Genomic DNA, 25,130 nt, shown 5'->3' with positions numbered 1-25,130 from the left:
ACGACTGTGGGAAAGTGGCAGTTCCCTGGGCTGGTGGGGGGTGAAAACTGAAGTCAAGCAGAACACCTGGCGCGCTCCTATGAGTACCTCCCAGGTGTGGGGCTGAATGGACACCCGGCTCTCCCTGCCCTAGCCCAGAGACGGGGCTGCTCAGGGACTTGGTGTTTGAACCCACGCTCAGACTCGGGGGGGGGGGGGGCAAAGTTCTTTCATGGGATATTAAGGAATGCCCACACCCAGACTACTTGGCCTCTGAAGAATACAGAGGATGCTTAAGGAGAGGGAACACGCTCTGAGCTCCTCAGCTCCTTCCTTCTCATTCTCCTCCCTCACCTCCTCTCCCTACCTCATCTCCCCTCACCTCCTTCTCCTCACCAGTTTCTCCCTCCCATCCTCCCCGCTCACCTCCTTCCTCCTAATCACCTCCTTTCCCACTCACCTCCTTCCTAGTACCTCCTTCCCCAGCCTCCTCTAGCCTCCTCCCCATCATCTCCTTTCTCCCCTCCCCTCCTCTCCGCTCCACTCACCTCCTCCCCATCACCTCCTTCCTCCCTTCACCTCCTCCCTGCTCACCTCCTTCCCCCCACCTCCCCTAGCCTCCTCCCTATCACCACCTTCCCCCTTCACCACCTCTCCATCACTTTCTTCCCCCCTTCCTCCCTGCTCACCTCCTGACCACTCACCTCCTCCCTACTCACCTCCATCCCCCCAGAACCCCTCCCAATTCACCTACTCCTCATCACCTCCTTCCCCCGCACCTCCTCCCTGCTTCTTCTCCCCCCAACCCCTCCCCGCTCACCTCCTCCTCCACCCCAATCATTGGCTCCCCCATTTAAGGATGGAGAAGCCACAGCTGTCTCCCAGCACAGCTGAGGACTGTTTGTTTCACAGTGGCTCCGGGACCACAGGATGGTCCCCTGGCTTGGTGGAAGCACAACGCCTCAGCAGCCAAAAGAGGTGCATGGGCCAGAGGGACCCTGTGTGAGCCGGAGGGACCGTGGGTGGGCCCGAGGGCCTCATGTGAGCTGGGGCCCCGGAGTCAGGCGGCTTCTGGAGGGAGGCTCCCCCGCCACTGTCTAGAACCCCGCACCTGTGGCTCTGGAACCCCGCACCTGTCAGGTTTCTCTGAGGGAGCTTACTTCAGAAATAGATCCCAGCCTCTTCTAAGAAAAAGTACAAGCGCCCTGAGCACTGGCTCCTGAGAGCAGGGTTCTGCCGGGCCCTGGAACCAGCATTTTTAACATGCTTCCTCATGAGAAAACAATGCTGGGAGCTGGGAGACCTCACTTGAGAGACCCGGGCCTTGGGGCTGCACCCGCCCCACAAACTCTAACCAGGTGGTAGGGAGGACATGCTTCTCTGTGTCAGTGAGCTTGCTCCCCCTCCTCCCGTGCGCTCAGCACCATGGGAGATGGACTCACACGTGGAGAGGCTGCCACTTGCTTCTCACTGCATGGGGACACAGGAGGTACCCCAGAGCCACACCAACGTGCAGACAGGAGGTCATAACAGTCTTAGGCTGGAACTCCCTCACAGAGGGCTTCCTGGAGGAGGTGGCCACGAGCTGGGTCCTGAGCAGCGGGCATTTCAGGCCTAGAGGGGAACACCTTGAATGGTGGGCACAGCCTGAGGAAGAGGCCTGGAGACTGGGCAGGGTGAGTGTGGCCCAGGAGTGGGATGGGTGCCCCAAACAGCAAGATGGCCCAGGGATGTCGCTGGGGTGGAGCCACTTCCTGAATTAGGATGGCCCTGTTTCCAGCCTTGGAAAACCCCCGCGTGCCCTCCCATCTGCCCCACCTGTGGTGGGGCCACAGGGCGGGAGAACGTCGGCAGGGTGAGTTCAGATTCTCAAACTGCCGCGGGGTGCAGAGGAAGGAGCCTCCGTTCTAGATGCCTGGCGGAGCAGTGTAGAAGGCGCCCACAGGCAGGCACAAGCGCAGCCCAGGCCCACAGCCCAGCAAGCCACCCCAAAGGCCGCAGCAGCTGTGGATGTTTGAGAGGCAGCGGCGAGGCTCTCTCTAGACACATCAACTGGTTTCTGCAGCCCGGGTTCGTAGCCCATCAGCCGTTTCCCCTGCGCCTGGGCTCTGCTTCCAGAAAGGACTACTGAGAAAGCTGCTGGTCAGCAACCCTCCAACCACCCTGTACCAGATTCTTCAATGCCAAAGGCAAGTTACTCCACAGAACAGTTAGCAATTAATTCGGCTCCCAAAACGCTGGTTGATAAATCATGAAGAAGGTGGTTTCCTAGAACAGCATGTTTTTTGCTCAGAAGCCACAGCCACACCGCTGCAGGCTTTCAAGCCAGAGCAAGCACGTGGGAAATGAAACGCGTCCATCTTTGCCGCTACCCCAGATCTCCGCTCAGGCTCCATTTCAACCACACACTATGTATTTACATATACACAGACATATATATACACGTATGTGTTTGTACCTTCGCAGGAACAATTTATTACCGTGAAGAAGCCTGCGAACCTCACACTGTAATTATGGGCTGCATCTGACCCCAGCAGGCACCTGTCAGGAAGAGGCAGGGTGAGCACTAGACATGTTAATTGATTCTCTTATTGAACCTGGTTATTAGCAGGCTCATCTTCCCCGAGAAAGCGATGGGGTCCCCGCCTGTCAGACTTGGGGTGGAGCAGGAATGAGGCAGTGATAACGGCCTGCCAGGCCCCAGCCCTCCCAGCTGGCTGCACGGGACAGAGGAGGTGCCAGGGAGCAGAGATCCCTTTCCTGCCTGGGCAGGGGTGGGAAGCCCTGCTCTCCCAGTGGCTGGCCTCTGTCCTCCTGGGGCCCAGAAGCATTCTCCCTTGGCTGCGCTGCCTTGCCTGCCTTCCTCGGCTCTGCCCTCCCCTGGGCATCCGTTCCCGGGGCTCACCCCACGGTGAGGATCGCTCCTCAGAGCCTTGGCCTGTCACCTGTCCCAGGAATCTTTCTGGTGCCAGGCACTGCCCAAAGCCAAAGGACTGACAAAAACACCTGGCCTTCTCCAGTTTCCAGCTCCTCATCCGAGGAAAAGGTGGGCAGGGCCATCAGCCAGCGACTGATGGGGAAGGGGTTATTTTTCTGCAGCCCCGAAGACACTGCTCTGAGGCTGGGCACAGGGCAGTCCCTCAATTCCATTTGACCTCCAAGGAGGTCCAGGGAGCACATGATTCACCCCATTTTATAAAAGGGGGCCCGGAGCTCAGGAATGTGGCAGGACTGGCCAGAGACCAAATGTAACCCCGGTCTTGCCAACAAAGCTCATGCTCCAAAGTGCCCTTCAACCTGGCTGCTATCCTTTCCACTCAAAGAATGAGCCGTGCTTCTGGGCTCTGCCCACCTATCAGGCGACAGGGCATGTGCCCCTGCGGCTGCCTTGTCTCAGCTGCACTGGGGTGTCCAGGGAGCAGAGAAGGGTCAAGATGGGGTCTGGAGGGGCTGGGCACAGGGCAGGCCGGCTTTGCCTCCTCACTGAGTGCCCAGGGCCAACACCTCAGGCGGGAAGAAAGACCCAGGCACCCTCGGCTCTGGCTCTAGATGCAGCCAGACCTGGGCTGTAAACCCACAGCCTCTTCACAGCCATGCACTCTGCAGGACGCTCCTCAACCCCACGCAGGCTCAATGTCTCTCAGATGCAGCCACCTGCGTGCTCCTTTGTGATTTCAGCCCGTTCCTCATCCTACCCAGACTATCATTTGCAAGACTGTTTCCTCTAAATCAACTCTAGATGGACTGACTTTATAAAACTTAACCTACTCCCAGGCAATAATGACCGTGAAATCCCAGACTGCATGAGCAATAAAACATTTTCTAATACCTTCTAAGATCCATAAGCCCATAGCTATGAAAACAAAAAATCTCTGCCCACCATCCATCAGAAATCTCCCACCAGGGGTGTGCAGACCTGACCCAGGTTGGGCTGTGTCGGAAACCCTTAGCGCAGTGCCGACACGCGGCAGGCATTTCATAAATGCAGCTTCTTCTGTAATGGCGAGATAGACAGAAGGCGGCCTCGGAAGCTGGCCTGGGTCTGGGAATTGTCTTCTCCAGGGCTTTGTCTAATCCCTCCCCGTCTCCCCCACCCGCCCTGTTGGCATTGCCCGTCTCAGGTTCCTGTAGCCTGCCAGCTGTTTGCAGTCACTCTGGCCTGCTTCCTCCCCAGCTCCTTGAGGGTAACCCCACCTGGCTCCGTTCCTCACATTAGCCCTGAGCCTCATCTCCTTTCACAGGTTCTGTCGGGACACATAAGAACAGGATTCTGGGAGAATCGACTCACATAGCTTTTTCTCCAAATTGCAGGGAACCAATCTTCCCCCCAAGTCTAAAGAGATTCTTCTCACCGTTCTTGCTCTAAGGGCCTGAAATCACCCCTCTGTCTAATGACTAGCTTCTTCCTGAGTCTTCCCCTTCCTGTAATTGCAGCATAAAATAAAGGTCCTGGAAAGGGGCGGGGTTGTGCCTGGGGGAATCTTGGCCCCGATGCCTCGCATGTCCCTAGAGAGCTCTGAGGATGGAGTGAGTGTCGGAGGCTCGATATTCCCAGTGGACAGTCCTGGGTTCTCCCCACAATGCAGTGATGTTCTTGCATGGAGCTTCCAGGGTGCTCAAGAGCCTGTTGCTCCGTGCAAAGCACTCAGAGACGCACTTCCGCTGCTCCTTCCCAGCACGGAAGCTCCGCCGGCGGGAGGCTCTGGGAAAGACTTCGATCATTCATGTTCACGTGATCAAGAAGAGCAGAATTGCCATTTATTCCCGAGTCGTGGGGTAAATACGTCCTGGTGAAACGTTTATGAAACCAGAACAGAGCTCAGCTTCCCCGCCATGATCACCTGCTCTTCTTTTTCCGGGCTCCCTTGTAGTTTCTTGGTCATGCATGTGAAACCTGTGCGTGTGGGTGTAGCTGTGGTGGGCCCTGTGGGATACCTGTCACCGCGATAGATTTCAAGCTTCCTGAGGGCAGGAACCACATCTGCCTCCTGGCATATCACTGACTCCTCAGCAGGAAGAACAGTGTCTGGGCGTGGTAGGTGCTTGGTAGGCACTTGGTGAAGATTAGACGGAAAAGGGCAGTACCGAGGGGGTGGTGGTTAGTTAACGAAGACTCTCACTATACGCCCAACTCCAGTGTCCAGGGTCTCCCAGACACTAAAGACCCTTCAATGTAAGTTCTTTAGGCTCTTTTTTGGGATACTGAAAGGCGCTCCTCTACATTCGGGAGGCCAAATTGGACAATTTGAGTCTCCCCCAAATACTAGTATTTGAGATCTCTGCAAAACCAGAGAGGTCAGGGTCAGCTGTCTGAACTAGGACCGGATGTTATTAATAGGACCTTGCGTTATTAAGAAAAGGCAAAATGATGCTGAGTATGTTCACCATGCAAAGTATCTGGCAATGATGTCCTCAAAAGGAATGGTGTTTGGGTGCTCAGAGCAGTTTCTGCTTCCTGGCACTGGACAACTCATCCCAAACATTTTGTGGACTAAAAATGTCAGACATAGGTCATTGCTGTGGAGCCTCTGGATGCTTTTGCTGAATTTTGACATTCTTTAACCATGCGCACTTGAACTATTGATTAAAATCAGCAGTTTCCCCTGCAGTTCATTTTTTCAATAATGCTAATTTTAGGAATTCATTAAGTTAAGCCTGACAATGTGTCTGCTCTTAACATGTGTAACGAGTTGAATCATGAAATTAGATAACGCAAGAACTCCAAGGTCAAACAGGTAATTAAGCCAAACACCGCCAATAGACTTGGTACCCAGCTGTGAGAAAATGAAGCCCACCACACACTGAGACCCCTCAAAGACCCCTCACACACTGGCTTCAAACCCCCAGCTCAGGGCCAGAAGGAAACTTTTCCAATTAGGACAAATGAGTCATCTTGTTTTCGAAGCTCTTTGTATTACAAAGATATTCTGCCCCAGACTGTCATCATTCATTCCAGAGTTTAATATCCTGAGACATCAGGAAGTTGTCCACAGTATCTAAATTAAATCCTTTCTTCTGAAACTCAGATCCATTTCCTTCTGCGTAGACAGCAAACCACCAGCCACAACTGTCTGTGCGATAACTAGAGATTCATAGATTTTTAGGATTATCTGATCTAAACCCCTTTCAGAAGGCAACCGCATTCAGAAGTGGTCAAATGTCTTGAACAAGATCACATGGAGAGGTAGATGCATTGCTGGTCTTAGGGTCCAAGACACCTGCAACCCCTCAATGGCCTGCACGCCCAGCCCACTCCCCATCACCCTCTCGCAAGGAGCTTTGTAGAGCAGGATAGAGGACACCAAGTGTATCTGTTGAAGGATGGGAACAGCCACATCACAGGGAAGGAAATTACAGTTGGCTTTGAAAGTCTACGAAGAGTTTCCCAGCCTCACTTATAATGAGAGCTATGCAGACAAGGTGTCTATCAGATTGGCTCCATCACAGAGTCACACAACACCCTGTGATTGCTCTGCATAAGGAACTTGACGCCCTTGAACATTGCTGACGGGAGTAGAAAGGGCAACTTATGGGCCGGGCGCGGTGGCTCAAGCCTGTAATCCCAGCACTTTGGGAGGCCGAGGCGGGTGGATCACGAGGTCAAGAGATCGAGACCATCCTGGTCAACATGGTGAAACCCCGTCTCTACTAAAGATACAAAAAATTAGCTGGGCATGGTGGCACATGCCTGTAATCCCAGCTACTCAGGAGGCTGAGGCAGGAGAATTGCCTGAACCCAGGAGGCGGAGGTTGCGGTGAGCCGAGATCGCGCCACTGCACTCCAGCCTGGGTAACAAGAGCGAAACTCCGTCTCAAAAAAAATAAACATAAAAAAAAAAAAAAAAAAAAAAAGAAAGGGCAACTTATGAAGAGCTGCTGGCAGCATCCCTCTAGATTGAAAAGAGATGTGCCTTTTGACTTGGCAACTCCTTGTCAAGGAATTCATCCCACAAACATTCTTCCACTTGCCCAAAGATACGAGAAGAACACACCACAGACGCAGAGTGAAAGGGTAATGGCTCCGTAAATTGGGGTTCACCCATACAAAGCTACAGGACATCACCAAGAATGAGTCAAGTCCATCTGCACTCATGCCGAACTGCTCGCCAAACAGCCTGTTCATTCAGAAAAGCAAGGTACAGAAAAAATGCGCATTATATGCAGTTACTTGCTTAAAGAGTAAGAGGGTCATTATGCAAACTTATGCATAGATTATGTATATGAATGGAATATCCCTAGAAGGACGTTCAAGAGATTATCTATTGTCTCTGAGGAGGGGGACTAGGGAAGTGGGCAAGGACAGAAGTGGATTTTGGTGTCTCTCTCTTGCTATTGTTTGAAACCGTTAGCATGTGCTTGCGTGTCTCATGTAGTTCATTTACACATACGTTGACATGGCATAGCATGACATAACATGTTGATCATGGCCTTTGAAATCAGACAGGCCTGGCTTGAGGGCCAACTCTACCACTTCACGCCTACTGGTGACCAAGTGTCGTTTTCTTCATCCATCAAACAGGGAGAATCCTGGTCTCACAAGGCTGCGGAGAGTTCAGTGTGCAAAGTGCTGAGTGAGGCTTGGGTCTTGGACACCACACAGGGAATGGTGGTTGCTTTGCCAGCTGCCCTTGTGGAAGCAGCCAGGGGTAGTTTTCTTCGCCTGCACATGAGTGCACTTCAGACGGCTGAGGTTTCTGACACAGTTTTATTTCTAAAGGTCAGGAGCAGAACAGACAGATCTGAAGATCACAAGGCCTCATCTGTTCCAGGAAGCACATGGTCTCAGCTGGTCCACAAATGCTTCCTGCTCCTCTTTGCTGGACTTCCAGACCACACTCCAGGATTGTTTGTGTCTTCACTGTTCTGCCCATTTCATCTCACGTCCAGGTAGTCCGTCACTGAGGGCATTCACAGAGTGCTCCCTGGTCTCCTCTGCAGACAACATTCAGTGTGATCTTAGGCAAATTTCTGGGCTACCAGCTCCACTTCTCCGCTGTAGATTGAAGACCTTTCTTCAAACTTGGTGGCTGTGATACTTAAATGAAGGAGTGAGTCCAGCATTGTGCAAGCGGTCGAGAAACGTTCATCATCACCGTCACCATCGTCATCCTCCTCATCATTCTAAAATGTATTATGATTGAGTTGGCTTGAAAGATCCCTCATGGAAGCCTGAGTGAGAAGCAGGGAGGGAGCAAAAGGAACCCACAGCACAATTGGCAGAGCTCTGGCAGCATGCCAGGGAGCTGCTCTGAACAAGGCCAGGGCCAGAAGGCTGACCTTTCCCTACACTTTGGGATTTTTAAGGAGTGAGATATTGAGGTTGAGCCGGAGGTGGGGGTGGGCCCCCCATGGCTCAGGGCTGTCTGTCAGGGTCGACCTTGCACTGTGCAGTGGAGAAACAAGTCGATCTTGCATCAATCAGCATAACCTTTCCTGCACCCTGCCGAGACCCTTTTTACCAGGTGGCGGCCATCTCGGGCAGCATCAAGTGGCCTGGCTCAGCTGACTTGCCTGAGCAGAGATCCCTGCAACACACACCCGAAGGGTGACTCCGGACACGCAGGAGTTAGCTATGGGGGCCTGGCTCTGGGCCCTGTGAGGCCTGCGCAACCCCGACACATGCTTCAGTGGAGACAAAGGAGTCAAACTGGAGAAGAGAGGATCTGCCACCTCCCCTGTCCTTGCTTGATCCCTAACTGGACAGTTTAATCCTGAAACTGAGGGCTTTGAGGGACTAGGACTTCCCTCAAGGGCTGTTCTGAGTGGCAGCTGGCCTTGCCCACCCTGGTGGCACTTCTCTTTCTAAGGTGACATCCGCTGGTGTACCCCCCGCTGGCAGCTCCCCATTCATCCCAACTCATGGAGCCAATGGCTATTTTTTGACTTTGCCCATGAATTATCCCAGACGGAAGCAACAAAGCTTAACATAACACAATATTATCCTTTGTTTCATGAATTAAACCTCAATGCAATACCATTACATTCACATAAGAATGACAAGAATTAAACAGACCATTGAAACCAAGCCTTGTCAAGGATCTGGAGCAGCAGGAACTCTCAGAAGCCACTGAGTGTCATGGGAAATGGCACAACTACTTTGGAACTTTCTGTTTTTAATAACATCTATATAGTAATTATTGTACAGCCCAGCAATTCTACTCCTAGGAGTTTATCCAAGAGAAGTGAGAACATATGCGCAAAAGTATTCCTGATAGTTTTATTCATAGCAGCCTCAAACTGCAAACAACCCAAATATTCCTCAACAGTAAGATGGTAAACAGACTGAGGGATGTGCATAAAAATAAAATGTTAGCAAGAAAAAAATAGCCGGCCAAGCACAATGGGTCACCTGTTATCCCATCACTTTGGGATGCTGAGGCAGGAGGATTACTTGAGCCCAGGAGTTTGAGACCAGCCTGGGTAACATAGTGAGGCCCCATCTCTGAAAAAAAAAAAAAAAAAAAAAAAAAAAAAAAAAAAAAAAATTTTTAATTAGCTGGGCATGGTGGTATATACCTGTTGTGGTCCCAGCTATTCAGGAGGATGAGGCAGGAGGATCACTTGAACCCAAGAGGTTGAGGCTACAGTGAGCCATGATTATGCTACTGCAGTCCAGCCTGGGCAACAGAGTGAGACCCTGCAGAAAGAAAAGCAAGAGAGAAAGGAAAGAGAGAACAAAAGAGAGAGAGAGAAGGAAGGAAGGAAGGGAAGCAGGGAAGGGGAGGGGAATGGGGAGGGGGAGAGGAGCAGGGGAGGGGAAGGGGTGGGGAGGGAAGGGAAGAAAGGAAGGGAAGGTAAAGGAAGAAGAGAAGGAAGGAAGGAAGAAGGGAAGGGGAAGGGGGAAAGGGAACGATGAGGGCAGGTGAGGGAGGAAGAAAGGAATTCAGAACAACTTGCTGATACAACACAGAAGATTCTTAAAGCCTTCGTTTGAGTGACAGAGCCAGGCACGAACCAGTACCTCTGCATCACCCCACCCATATGAAGTTCTAGAACAGGCAAAATGTATCTATAGTAAAGAAATCAGAATATTGGCTGCCTCTGGGTAGCCAGAATTGAGGTGGAGGAGGAGACAAGGGAACTTTCTGGGGTGATAAAATACCGTACATCTCGACTGGGATGGTTATTACATAGGTATACACACTGCAGAATTTATAAAACTGCAAACTACTGAATACCTCAAACAAAAAAGTGAGGGGGAAAACTTCACATTTCCCGAGGCCAGCCATTTACCCAGCTTCTTTATCGATGTCTCTGAACTTTCAATTGTATTCACTCTGCATGCAAAGACCCCACTGGCAGGGTCCTCCTATCTTTCAAGTGTATGGACTTGAAAAGTACATCCTTTAAGCCATTTGCAGGAGAAAGGAAGCTGAGACTAATTTAGAGCTATTCTGAAGATGTAGTTGACACACACGGAATTGTTCTGTATACATTAACACTTCTGGATGTTTTATTACCTAATAAGGAGAAAGTTATACATGCCATTTCTCGGCCTTGGAATTCCTATTGGAGCAATATATTGAGATGGAGGAGGGTCTGTGTTATCAGTGATGGAATTTTGTTTATGGGGGCAAAAGGTACCCTGGAGCCTGCCTGGTAGTCTGGAGTAAGGAACAGCTCTCAGGTGATTGATGAAATGGCTTAATTACTCAAGAAGCCGGCTGTGCTGGCTGCGCCCTAGCAGGGGCTGAGCCCTCCAGAGACAGAACACAAACACCTCTGTGGAGCTTGTTGGAGTTGGTCTTGACCTTGGGGCACATTCCCATTTCTGAAAGTTTGCTTTCAGAAATGCCCCCCTGCCCCACCACAACTCTTACCCCACAACTCTTTTTTTCTTTTCTTCCTGGAGACGGGGTCTCGCCCTGTTGCCCACACTGGTCTTGAACTCTTGGGCTCAAATGATCCTCCCACCTCTGCCTTCCTAAGTACTGGGATTACAGGTGTGAGCCCCACTTCTGTCCCCAACCCCCAACTCTTGATGATATATCCTCCTCCTTGCTGAGAAATTCACAAAGTCTCGCCTCTGTTTCGCATTAGAACTCACGATGGCCCTGAGAGATGGGGTCACTGGCTCCATCAAGCAGGAAGAATAGGGAGGCTCCAGAGTGGCTGAGAAGAACCCATGAAGCTCACACACTGAGGAGTGGTTGAGCCAGGTGACCCTCAGCATGTCGCCTTCGTTGTCACTGCCCGCTGGCCCACTTCCCTCCAACACTGCAAATCCTCCATTTGCTTTTCTCCAGAAATCTCTCCTCATGTCTCTGTCCAAGCTCTCTCTGTCTCCTTCCATACTGCTATTCCTTGAACTGTTTACCTTGTGATGTGAGCTCATCTCATAATACCTGCGAGATTCTCAACATTTTGGAAATCTGCCCCTGCATGTGAGTCCCCATGGCACATAGTTCAAAGCTGAACTGATCTGGGGGGCAGGGTGGAATGGGGCCACAGAATCCTTAATAATATGAATCAATTGATTGATTCAGACCCTACTGGCAACCTGCTTTATGTGTCTCCTGGGGTATACACTCTCCCTGGTTAGGACTTTTACTCCATCAGTTAAGGATGCCATGTATGATCCCAACCATGTCAGGGCAAGAGCCGGCTCTAACACATGTTTACTGTCTGCTTTGGAGGTGTGCGTGCTGAGCCTGGATCCCAGCTTTGAGAGACCAAGCTGTGAAATGTCAAACACCACATGCAATGCAGACACACTGGGGAGAGCCTGTATAAATCAATTACACGAAGGTCATTAGCATTTAGGTGAAGGCAGTGCTGCTGAAGGTGATGAGATCTGGAGGCTTTTATTCAAAAACAAGGTCATTTTGCCTTCATCAATCTATCAACTGTTTTCGTCCCAGGAACTAAACAATCAAGTGTGTTGCCCCAGTAAAAATGCAGTGGTAAAATATTCTTATCGCTCAAGTAAGGCTTCCAAAGTGTCAGCTAGGAGGACAGGTTAAGATGGAGACAGATGGCTGTGGGATCATTCTGCTTGTCCTGACGACGTGAAGTTTCTAGGAGGTGCTCGGGTCTGTAAAGTTCTGGGTCTCCTTCTCTGTCTCTAACTCAGCGTCCTCTCCCTACTTTGTCAACCCCACAAGGTTTTCATCATTCTCCTTTCTTCTTACTTTTAAAAATCCACGTGCTTGGGAAAGCTGACAGAGCGAAGGGTGCCACCCCGTGAATGGGAATAACCCTGCCATGTAGTAGAGGCCAAGCATTGCTCTGCCTCAGGCCCTGGCGGCATCTTCAGCTCTAGCCCCAGCTTCAATATTAAACCAAAGCCCGAATGAGCCACAGCCCCCTGGCCATCACCGCGGATGGAGCTGTCGAACTCACAGAGAAGGCGTGTGCTCTTCAAGCTGCCAGCACTGTTAACACATGGAACAGGTACATTCGATTCATGATGCGATAAATTAAAAATTGTGCTAACCCTTCTTTCAAAATGCTGACCCTAAATACAGGTTAAATTAAAATGCATGCAAGGAGAGGATGAGAGGAGGCTGCACGGAAAGTGGGACCTGGTGAAACTGGGGGCATAGGGCAGCAGCTCTCCCCAAACGCCATGCCAAACGAAAACTTGAGAAAGTCCTTAATGTGCAAATTTCTGACACCAAATGGAAGTGCCAACATAAACAGTAAAAGGTGAGTTGTGACTGTAAATAGCGTAAGCCTCTTAGGCCCGCCCAGGGTAGAGCAGGGTTCCACTCTGCAGAACCCCCGATTGGGAATTTAATGAGTCTCCAGTCCTGGGCTAACCAGCGGTCCCTTGGGGAGTGAAGCCGGCTGCTCCTCTCCTGAATTCACCTGAGTGCCCGCACAGAGTGGCCCGGGCCTTCCATAGTGACAGGGCTGCCTCTTGCTCAGAAATTAGCCTGAGGGGTTTCTCAGGAGCCACCATGACTTCTTCAATAACTTCCATTTGAGGCTGGGCCGGTGGCTCACACTGGTAATCCCGGCACTTTGGGAGACCAAGGAGGGTGGATCACGAGGTCAGGAGATCGAGACCATCCTGGCTAACACAATGAAACCCTGTCTCTACTAAAAATACAAAAAATTAGCCGGGCATGGTGGTGGGCACCTATAGTTTCAGCTACTCAGGAGGCTGAGGCAGGAGAATTGCTTGAACCTGGGAGTCAGAGGTAGCAGTGAGCTGAGATCGCACCACTGCACTCCAGCCTGGGTGACAGAGTGAGACTCCATCTCAAAACCAAAACAAAACAAAACAAAAACAACGACAACAAAAAACTTCCATTTGAATTTGCCTTCTACGTTGGCAGGTGTCCTACGTCTGTGCTGGATGCACATGTCAGGAGCAGCGATTCCCTGTCCTGCTTGGGACGCTCTCAAGGTTTCCGATGCTCAGTCCCAGCAGCTTCAGCTTTTCTGACTGATACACTTTAAGGGGAGTCTGTTTATTTAGTGGTCAGCCAGGGGTGGGGGGCCGAGGAGCTCTGGGCTGGCCAGCTAGAAGCCAACTCAGTGAATGAGACTGTCCTGTAGGGGAAGGCACAGGGTGGGTGGGGTGCAGGTGACAGGAGGGGCAGCCAAGCTCTGCCTCAAAGAACAGCTTCTCTACTTCTATTGCTGATGGCTCCGTTCTCCTCAGAGCAACCAGAGGGTGATTTTGTCCTTAACACTCGTCCCGATGTGCAGCATGTGTACAGAGAAACACTCGCCACCAGTGTGCAGGGCTCTACGGAGTCTGGCCCATTGAGCATACCTGTGAGACCTGGAGCAAGAACTCCAGCCTACAGGAAGGCTGCAGCACCACCAGGGGCTCAGAGCCCCCTCCCTGCCTTCCAGGTCACAGATCTCCTAGGAGGACACCCAAGATCCTGAGCTCTAGCAGCGTGAGTCAGGCTCACTGGTTTTGAAAATGTGTTAAAAGAAACCATTCAGAATGTACATTTTAATACCTGGCTTCTTTCACTCATAATGTTTGTGAGATTCATCCACATTGCAAGGAGCTGTAGGGCTATTTGTCATTGCTGGATATTCTGTCATGTGAATGTACCATGATTTATTTACTATTCAGAGCCATTTAGACTAATGTTGCGTGAATATTTAGTGCACATGACTTTTGCTGAACATATGAATACATTTCCTTTTTTTTTTTTCTTTTTAGAGACAAGATCTTGCTCTGTTGCTCAGGCTGGAGTGCAGTGGTGTGAGCGTAGCTCACTGCAGTCTCAAACTCCTGGGCTCAAGCAACCCTTCCTCCTCAGCCTCCTGAGTACCTGGGACCACAGGCATGCACCACCATGCCCAGCTAATTAAAAAGAAAAATTGTAGAGACAGGTCTCACTATGTTGCCCAGGCTGGTCTCAAACCCCTGGCTTCAAGTGATCCTCCTGCCTCGGCATCCCAAAAGTGCTGGGATTACGGGCATGCATGAGCCATCGAGCCTGGCTGACTACACTTCTGCTGGGTATTTTGTTCCTGGCTACAGAGTCGTTGGGTCATCTCGTAGGTAGAGGTGAAGGCTGAGAAGACACTTTGTCCAACCCCTAGAAGGGCTGGCTTACCTCATCGCTCAGGGTCAGTTTAAAGCCACACCCCCAGTGGGACCTCCCAGACCTCACAAACTAGATGACCCTCCTTCGTGAAGCCCCATGCTTGCCTCTTCTTCTGGAGCACTCGTCATAATTTGTAGATAGAGATTGATTTGTGCGCGTTTATTTAAGGCCTGCCTTCCTGCTGTGCCAAAAGCCCCACGACGGCCAGGAGCTGTTTCTCTCCTGTTTACCACTGATCCTCTCCGCTGGTATTTATTAAGTGCCAACTGGATTCCACCATGCAAGAGACAAGTTCCCCGTCTTCAGGCACCTTGGGGCCCAATGACGGAGAGCAACTTTAAGCGAAGAAATCCAGAACACTTTTTGGAGCAGAGTGAAGCATGGAGAGAAAGGGCCAGCAGAATGGGGACAGCCAGGGCCATGCTATGGAGGTGACATTTGAGCAGAGACCTGGTGAAGTAAAAGAGGAGTCATAGGAAGATCTCCAGGCTGGGGACTCAGCAGGTGCAAAAGCCCCTAGGAGGGGATAAGGTTGGAGTCAAAGAGCGAGCAGGAAGGTCAGAGATGGTGAGGATGGGAATCCAGGGCCTGCTCAGAGTATAATGGGAGGCCCCAGAGCCCAGCCAGGGCTCAACAGGTGTTTGTTGAGTGAATGAATGAATAAATAAATGTCTTCCTCACCTACCGCACGGCCAGCAGAGTTTGGGGCACTCTTCCTGTCTACCACTTGGAGTCCTGGTCTCTCCGACTTGGAGTGTACACTGGTGACATTTGTCCTCAGAGCCTCTGGCTGCACCTCCCTAAGCTGGTTGGACAAGAGTATCCACCTCCCGCCCACCCTCTGCCAATGCCCTCTGGGACACCAAGTGACTGAGCCCTTTGAGGTGACATTGCCCGGTGAAGACCACACTGGCCAGCTTGCTTTTATACACACAGAAGAGCAGTAGCAAGTCAGCAACTGCCTGTGAGACTGCTCAGGGCCAAGCCCATTTCATCTCTACTGAAGAGATCGTGAGCTTCCAAGAGGCCCCCCTGGGTCCCTCAACTTATGGTGGTCTGCTCTTCCTCACCACCTGGTTTCCGGTTCTAAAAATGTGACTGAAATGACAGTAGGATACTCCCCATCAGGGTCCAAAGAAGTGACTGTGGTGTGAAAGAAAGGCTCTGTGGACACTGGCCTTTGGAAATGGTCACAGAAGCAGTCTCCTTTTCCATGAGAAAGAGCCCCAAAGATTAAACAGAGATGGCTTGTTTTGGCTAAGCAAACTTGGAGCTGAAGGTACCGGGATAAAGGATGTCAAGTTTCACAGCTCTGAAAATGAGTTCATCTCCAGCCAGCTGAGGAAGTCCAGGCCAAGGTCAAAATCTGGTTGTTCAGCTGTCTGCACACAGGATGGAGTCACCCACGCCCCCAGCCATGGGCCAGGAGAGGCTACTTTCTCTGTGGTTTGTCTTCTCAATGTGGGGATATCGGAAGCATGCCTGGAAAAGGTCAGGGAGAGGGGAAGGAAAGAGACCTGCATGTGGAGAGCTAGGCTCCACCCCGCCGCCGGCCCATCTCTCTCTCATTCTTCCAAGAAACAAGCCATTGGGAAGCATTCTGTTGGTCAATACTGGAAAGTCTAGCAGTGAATTGAAGAGGCCCCATACAATTCACAAAGGGCTATGTGGGCTGAGCTCCTGGGCCATCCAGTTCCGGGAGCTGCAGACGCAGGAGTGGTAGGGCAGGGTCTTCTACAGGACAAGGGACAGCATGTGTCACCTTTTCCTCCTGGTGCAAATGTGGGGGTGGGAGAGGTTATGATCTTTAAACACAGGGCCTAATTGACTCTGGGACAGTGTGGCCTGGCCTTCCTTTCTCCTTCCTGAGTGTTGAAGACTCATCCTGAATCAGGAGTTGGATTGTCTGTCCCCAGACGTGATCTGCCCATCAGTGTTCCCAGCCATCTTTCTCATCGGCCATGCTGTAGCCACAGGGGCCTCCCCAGCATCCTCAGACCTCCCGAAGCATGCTTGCCTTTACGTTTGTTATTCCTCCAGCAGCGTGCTTCCACGCCACCTGTATGCTGCTCCAGTCCTGACACGACTGTCACTCCCTTGGGGAGGCTTCCTTAACCTCCCATCTGAAGCGCTCCCCATCCAGGCCAGTTCCTCTCCGCCACAGCATCTGTTTTATTCTCTTCATAACACTAGCCGCTATCTGAAACTGTCATGTTTATTTATTGGCTGACTTTCTTCTCTGTCCCCACATGCTCCCTGGAACTATGAGCCATCGGAAGGCAGAAATCACATCTATTTTGCTTCCCGTTATGCCCTCAGTGTCTGAAAAATAATTGTTGCACTACTAAATGAATGAAGGGTTGTTTTGAGGGTGAAATGTATAACAGACACCTATAGGTTTTGTGCACTTGTCAGTAAATGTCACACATGTTGTCAGTTATGATCATATTGCTTATTATTTGACTAGGCATGGTTCTCTAAATAAGGCATTACCATTCCTGACTCCTTGTCTGGGGTGGCCAAGCTCTCTCCTTGCCTAAGTCACCCTCCCTCCACAGAAGCTTTGGGGCTCTCTGGCCTGCTTTGCCTCCCTCCTTGGAAAGCCTGTGCTGTTTCTCCCTGCTCCCCAGCTGAATGGCCAGTCCCCTGCCATGTATCTCCATGAACATGAAAGGCTCTCAGTAGCGAGTAGGTGAGAAGCAGGGTGACTGTTAAATTTGTGCACGATTTTCATTAATTTGGAGCAGTTTTGGTGGCATCATAGCCATAGGCTATGCATATCCCAGCTTGGCCCCTTTATGCCTTCCCAGCAAAGCTCCTGAAGGAGCACTATACATACCAAGAATAGCATTAAAATGAGAATGAGGCAGACTTTATTATTACCTGGGCAAGTGTATAATAACCTCCCAATGCAGAGCTCTAGAGGGGTTGCAAGGGACACTGGCGCTTAGCCTCAAGAAGTCTTATTTCACCTGGGAACCTAGTTCCAAATTTCACTACTGGGCATTGCCAAATTCAAATAGTACATGTTATACTAGGCAAGTGGTCAGAGTGAGATACAGTCATTAATTTGTTGAATGCATTCATCCCCATCAAAAAGGAAGATCAGAAAGAGTTTGCCATTCACCTGGCATGAACGACAGCGTACATTTATAGTCTTGCCCCAGCACACGATATTAATTCTCCTGTTCTCTGTCCTTCTAAAGGAAATTGGGTGATAGGGACTTTCCCCTGAACATGACATTGGTTCTGTGATATCTCATTACATCGTGCTAGCTGGACTGGATGAGCAGGAAGTGGCAGGCTGGAAGTCTTGGGAAGCCACACGTGTTCTGAGGGATGAGAGAGCCTGACCCTACAAAGGTTCAGTCGTGTTAGCACAGTGGTTCAGTCACCGGAACGTAATGACACATCCTCTCCCAATAAAAGGCAGATGATTTCACCTCATACTTTTTACCACAAAGATGGAAGGATAACACTGGAAGGCCTGTACGGGACCTGAAGACGCATGTTCCGTACTTTGGAAAAGTGCTCCAAGTGACTGAGCGAGTGATGCACAAGGGTGCCCGCTGCCAGCGGGCTCAAGGCTGCAGCCCAGGTGGCCCTGCTGCTCCGACCACATGACTCCACCGAACGTATTACATTAGAGGTGTCAGCGACCAGAAAAGATGGCATCGCAAATCCCTGTGAGAGGGTCACAGTGTAGGCCCACGTGGGTGCCGGAGCAAGGCCATCTGCAACAGAGAATTACTGACCACTTTAGGAAGAGCTCCTGGTAACCTTCTCAGCCCTGCTGGGGACATGGAGCCTCACTATGGATCTTCGAGTGACCTTCAGGCAGATGTCCATCATAAGTTGGGTTCTCATATCTATCAGGTCATAAAGTCAGGAAGACCCCACGACAGTGTACTTAAGATGGAAGTGGTACTTCCAGGATCAAGCACAAGCAGGAACAGGGAAACATGTAAGCCCCAGGAGCAGGAGGAAGTCTAAACTCCCTTGTCATCTACGACAGTGGCACCAGCCCCTCTCCCTTAGCTCAAAGCGTTGCCAGATGAAGGCGGGGATGGTTCCTTAATGATCAGCTGAAAAATGAGAAAAAATTTGGAGTGTAGTTCACGAGTAGGTTAACTGGATGCGAGTGAAAACCAAAAACAGATACCAGGTGCACAATATCACCACTCAGAAGTGACCCTGAAAGACAGTAGTGAAAGAAAGTACTCCCAAAGGCAGAGCAAAACTGCACAGCTTTGGGAAGTGCACCTGGCCGTGCATTTTTGTTTGGAAAAACAGTAGTTCAATGTGAGAATGTACATGGACTCATGGGCTGAGGTAAATAGCTTGACTTGTCAGTAAGAGGTCTTGAGAATAAAGACTTAAACAGTTAGGAGATCTGAAGAAGAGGCATGTGGAAGGACCTGTGAAAGTTATCATATAGGCTCATGCCTGTAATCCCAGCACTTTGGGAGACCGAGGCAGGTGGATCACGAGGTCAGGAGGTCGAGACCATCCTGGCCAACACAGTGAAACCCCGTCTCTACTAAAAACACAAAAAAATTAGCTGGGCATGGTGGTGTACACCTGTAGTCCAGCTACTCGGGAGGCCGAGGCAGGAGAATTGCTTGAACCCAGGAGGCAGAGATTGCAGTGAGCTGAGATCGTGCCACTGCACTACAACCTGGGTGACAGTGCGAGACTCCACCGCCAAAAAAAAGTTGTCATATAGTGCTAAGATTGTTGTATTACATGTTCACGATAGAGAGCATCTATCCTGGAAGCCATTAGACAACCAAATAGACACAATGACTAGGGCAGCTGACATCAGCCAGCATTCGTCATCAGCTGCTCTGTTGTTACTACCATGGGTGCATTAATGGAATAGCTATGGTGGCACAGACGTAAGCTACACAGGAGCCCAATAGCATGAACTCCCCACTTACCAAGGTTGATCAAGCTACTGCCACCACCAAATATCCATCCTACAAAGGTCCAGCCGTATCGGTAAAGTGGTGCAATCATCTCGGGAGACATGCACAGAGCTTCTAATATGCCACTAGCCCTTGAGAACAGCACCAACCAGCTACTTGGTGGCAAGCTGATTCTACTGGACCCTTTCCACCTTCGAAAGGGCAGCAATTTCCCTTGATTGGGGCTGGCGTATTCCAGCTAGGAGTTAGTTTGTCTTTACTATGCCCTGGGTCTCCGCTAGCTCTACACTCTGAATGCTTACATAGTATTTGATCTGACAGTACATCATGCATCTATCACATTATACTAAGGACGCTTCAGCAAAGGAGGTCTGGCATTAGGCATGTGACCATGGAATTCACCAGTCCTCTCACATAACACATCACTCAGATGCTGCCAACCTGTCAGAGTGACAACACAGCTTTTTAAAAGTACATCACAGGTGCCAACTTGCAAATGATACCCTAAGAGGTTAGGACATCACCCTTCAGCACACAGCTAAGTCAACGGTCATCATGTGATACTGTGTCCCAAAGAGTAGCATATATGGGTCCAGGAACTATGTGTGGAATTAAGAGTGACCCTGCTTACCCTCACTGCTACTGACCACCTTGGACGAATGTGTGCCTCTCATCTGTATCTGGGCTCTGTGGATTTAGAGGTTTCCAGGACACTTCCACCAAGGGTCGCAGTGAGTGTTTCATTAAACTTTAAGCTATGTTTGCTTTGGGCTTCTCATGCTAAGAGACAGCAGGCAACAAAAGTAGTAGCCATCTTGGCTGGAGTAACAGACCCTGACCATCAGGAAGCTAAGCTGCTGTTACGTAATGCAGCCAGGAGAGAGTATGCTGGATACTTGATCCGTGGGGTATCTCTTGTACTCCCTTAATTTTGACAGTAAATGGAAAATGTAGCAACCATGGCATGAGAAAAGTTTGGTAACTTGGTGGTGTAGATCCTTTGGAAATGAGGGCCTCAGTCGCCTCACTGAGTATGCCACTAACATGAGCAGAGGTGTCGCCTGATGGAGAAGGCAATTCAGACAGGCAGCAGGCGAGGGCGGCAGTGAGTGTCAGGTATGGCTGCAGGGTGCCTGCAGCAGCAAGGTTTGTAGTTTGTCCCATCGACCTTTCTCTTGTAAGTTTGTCCAGGAAAAGTGGTTGAATCCTGGAGGAGCGAAGTCAGTCGATCAGAAGGCTACGAGGTGAAGTGTAGAGGATCCTCTGGGGCGTGACCTGGGGCCTGCCTTTTGGACGGAAGCACTCATTCTCCCAGCTGCTGCACATGTTAAAAAGTGAAAACTCTCACTGAGTCCCTCTCCAGGCATTGCCCTTGGCTGAAAAAGATGCTTCATCCCTAACAGGCTTTTCCCCCAAGGACAATGTGCACCCAGTGACTGATAACGGGAGCTATAAAGACTGAGACTCCTTGCCTCCCGGCAAGGCAACCTGAAGGGCTGTCTCCGCTCCAGAGGTCCCCATGGGACTGGCAGAGGCCCTTGTTGCAACGCTGTCTCAGTCCAGCTCCTCCTGCTGCCTACTCTTTCTTTTTCCACTCTTCCATCGGCATTGATCCTGAAGGCACGTCTCAGCAATTTTTCTGCACGTAAAACACTAGCTTACAATCTGTTGCCCAGGGAAACTGACCTCAGGCACCAGCCATCTGCCACTCATTTATCAATTCAATATTCAGTGATCTACCCAGTCATCCAAACCTCTATCCTAACAACTTTCCATTTATCCATATAACCATCCAACCAATTATATATCTGACCATCCACCCATACGTCCACCCATCCAACCATCCATCTGTCCACCTGTCCAACATCCAAATATCTACCAACCATTCAGTCACCCAACTTTCTAATAACCAACATTTTATTTATCCAGACATTAATCCATTCACCCATTAAACCAGCCAGCCAATCAATCATCTATCCATCTATCCATCCATCCATTTATCCACCATACAAATATATATTTTGCACCCACTCTAGACTAGATGCTATTCTAGTAGATTTAAGGGTAGAAAAGTCAGACCTGGCCTTCTCGGAACTTTTTTCCTAGCCATAAAATTCAACAAAAATTCAATGCCTATTTTGCGCCTAGTCCTGGAAACATAGATAAAAAACAGTCCTGGCCTGCAAAGGGCTCCTAGTCTAGAGGAAGAGACAGACACAAGTAAGCACTTGCCACGAACTCCCAGTGTAGAGATGAAGAAAGTTCAGAATCCGCAGAAGCATCAAAAAAGCCCCTGACCCCAACTAGCAAGTCCCAGAAAGGCACTTGGGAGAAATGACGTCTAGGTTCCGACAGGTGAATAGAGGAAGCCGAGTAAAAACCCAGCGGTGAAGGCACAGGCACGTGTCCTGCCTCGCTGTGTCTAGAACCGTGTGTAGCGCGTGGTAGAATCAATAGGTACTTACGGAATGAATGCTGGAGGAAAGTGAGAGAAGGGTGAGAGGGAGAACGAACAGAGGAAGAGAACTTTCAGGAAACTTAAAGTTCCTGCTCGGCACAGGGTCTCAGTCACATTTTTAACAGAATGAAAGGATACTGGACGATACAACAGTTTGCCATCTCTAGAATGAGATGGCAGCAATTCCTGCCTCCTCTGATGGTGACCAGAATCATAGCACTTGAAACACGAATAGCCTGGAACATAACGATACTTGATGTTTGTATTAATAATTACAAATAATATAACTGATCACCAATCATATAAGTAATACCATGGAATAAGAATCACTGCTATTCTAATTGTCATAAGTCGCCATCATTACAGGTGATATTTTTCTGCACCCAGCTTTGTAAGAGGGATTTGCTCAGGGAGCCCGGAAGGGGCACATTGCCTTGGGATTTCTCCCTCCCCAGTCCAGGACCGTGTCTGAGAGAAATGGAGTAGCCCCGGATGGGAGGACTCACGAGGCTCGAGGGGGACCTGCCACGTGTCTGGCCTGATGCCACTGGGTGGGTGGCAGTGGAAAGACGTGGGAGAGCAGGTGCTCCAGACACAAGGCAGGCTGTGGCCCACAGCTGCAGGAGGGTGCGTCCTCCTCTCCCTTAATAATGCCATTATGGCTGTCACCCATGAATTTTGCTAAAACCTTTTGGGAAACTGTTTATATTTTCAGCTGAATGACCTCTTGGGGTAATGAGTTTCCATAACAACTAATGGGTGGCCAGCATGCTTCTGCCCTGGGCTGGGGACCACGTGCTCTCTGATTCGTATCAGCAGCGGCTGACAGCCCCTCAAGTGGTTCCTGTTTGCTGTCTCCAAGCACTGAGGCAGGCAGGCAGGGTGCAGGCACAGGGCACAGGCTCCTGGGCCTCAGTGCCCCCACCTACCAGTTCCGGCTGAGTGGGGGACAGGTGCGGCATGCCTGCACCTTTGGCTGTGCCCTGACCACCCTCTAACAGGGCTCTGCCCACACTTGGGGCTGAGCGGTACACATGTGGCTGGAAACGGATGGAAAGGGCTTCTGAAAGAGCTGCAAGCCACTGGCCCAGTGGTCGTCTCTGAAGTCAAATAAAGGGAAAAGTCTGGAGCACAAGAAAATGAGTACATAGATCAGAGTGTCCATGTCCAGGCTGGCATTTTCTCTGCCCAATGTCCCTGATGGTGGGGAAAGAGAAGGGAAGAGATTGACAGAGACCCGGACAGCTCACCTCCAGTGGAAGCCCTGTATCCCTGTGGATTGGACGCATCCAGCACGGAGCCAGCAGCTGAGTCTTAGGCTGCAAGGCCTTGGCTGGCTCTGTGGGACCAGGACCTCATCTTCATCCTGGGGGTGCGGGATAGGGGAAGGTTGAGTTCAGTTTCCAGAGTCAGGCCCCTGCCACAGGGGAGAAGCTATTGGGAAATATTTTCAATGCAAAGAGATGAGCTGATGGACAGATCTTAACGAAGGATTAAAGGGACAAGTTTAAGAGCCTGGAAAGCGCCAGGCAGATTTCCATGGCCTCAGAATAACTGCTTTGTGTCTGACCTTTTCTATCTTGGGAACATGCAGAGCTTTAGCCGAAAGAACTGAGCTCACAGGACCAGTTTCAACCCTTCCCTTCTGGGGCCTCAGTCCTGGGCAAGGCCAGATGGTCCCATCACCCCAGAGGGCCCTTTGCTTCAGAAGCCTCGTGGCTTTTGAAATCGAAAGCAGCCGGCAGGTGCCCCCAGCATGGACAAGGGCAGCCTGAGGACTAATAGCTGTGGGGGGATCACTCACATCAGGATCAGCCTGCCAGGACCTCCGCTCCCTCATGTGTAAAATGAGCAACTCCAGAGAGCTGAACCCAGACTCAGAAAGTGTCAGTACTGAGCGAGGCTCCACTGCACCGCCTTGAATGTATTCATGCACTCGAGAGACCTACTCGGGGCGGGCCGGGCCAGGGGCTCAGTGTGGAGATGCAGGGCTGGGAGAGCGCATCCTGGTGTGGCAGGTGGATTGGAAGCAGGTAAACAAAAAGAATAAAACTTCAGGCTGAGATAAGGGCTGCGTAGAAACTCAAGTAGGCGATACTGGAGGAGGGAGATGAGGGGCTGCCTCTCACACAATGACCCAGGGAGGTGATGGTGGGCCTGGAAATTGAAGAGAGGACCGTGAGCTCGAGCATGGATGGATGAGAGCATCCAGGCAGCACAAACAGCATGGGCAAAGGCCCTGGGGCAGGCACTCCCGTGAGAGTAGCACGGGCTGAGAGAAGGCCAGGGTGGCTTAGCAGAGCCTGTGAAAGACTGGCCTAGTGTGCAGATGAAGACAGATGAGGAGGATCCTGCAGCCAAAGTCCCAACTCTGGGTTTCACTCCGAGCTGGGGGAGCTGCTGGGGAATTCTGAGTTGATTTATACTTTATTTTATCAAATTATTTTGAGACAGAGTCTTGCTCTCCTGCCCAGGCTGGAGTGCAATGGCGCGATCTTGGCTCACTGCAACCTCCACCTCCCAGGTTCAAGCAATTCTCCTGCCTCAGCCTCCCAAGTAGCTGGGATTACAGGCACATGCCACCATGCCTAGCTAATTTCTATATTTTTAGTAGAGACAGAGTTTCGCCATGTTGCCCAGGCTGGTCTCGAGCGCCTGACAAGTGATCCAACTGCCTCAGTCTCCCAAAGTGCTAGGATTCCAGGCGTGAGCCACTGTGCCCAGCTGCTTTACACTTTAAAATCCATCTGGTGAAGAGCAGATGTTTGACCCAAAGAGGCAGTGACCCCTGGAGAGTCTGACTCCGTCTCCCTGGGCAGACTGGGCTGCCAGTATTTCCACAGAGTCCCAGCTCAGGGCACAGGCTGCCAGTTCTGCAGCCCCTGGACCCTCCGAACTGAGGCCCAGAAGGGTGAGCAACTCTCCCCAGGCAACTCCAGGGCTTTGGGCTCCCCAGCATTTTCTTAGCACCAAGACCAAGCTATGCCCACAAAGCCAAGAAACAGGAAGCAAACAACTTCCTGGGCCTCTGTTAATCATGACTCAAGCAGAAGGGAAGAAAAGAGAACTCAGAAATGCTGAGGGGTCGATGAGCAGCACAAAATTGGGCTTCAGATAGAAAAATCCATTTGCACATCTTCTCAGGAAGAGGGCCGCGTGGGGCCTGAGTCACTCCTCTGGGCCATTTGGTTTTGCCTTCAAATCAGAAAATTGTAGTTATTACAGCCCCGGGACTGACTGGCG

Source organism: Saimiri boliviensis, chromosome 9, assembly GCF_048565385.1.
Source record: "Saimiri boliviensis isolate mSaiBol1 chromosome 9, mSaiBol1.pri, whole genome shotgun sequence".
Taxonomy (NCBI): domain Eukaryota; kingdom Metazoa; phylum Chordata; class Mammalia; order Primates; family Cebidae; genus Saimiri; species Saimiri boliviensis.
Note: the sequence above shows the minus strand (reverse complement) of the source record.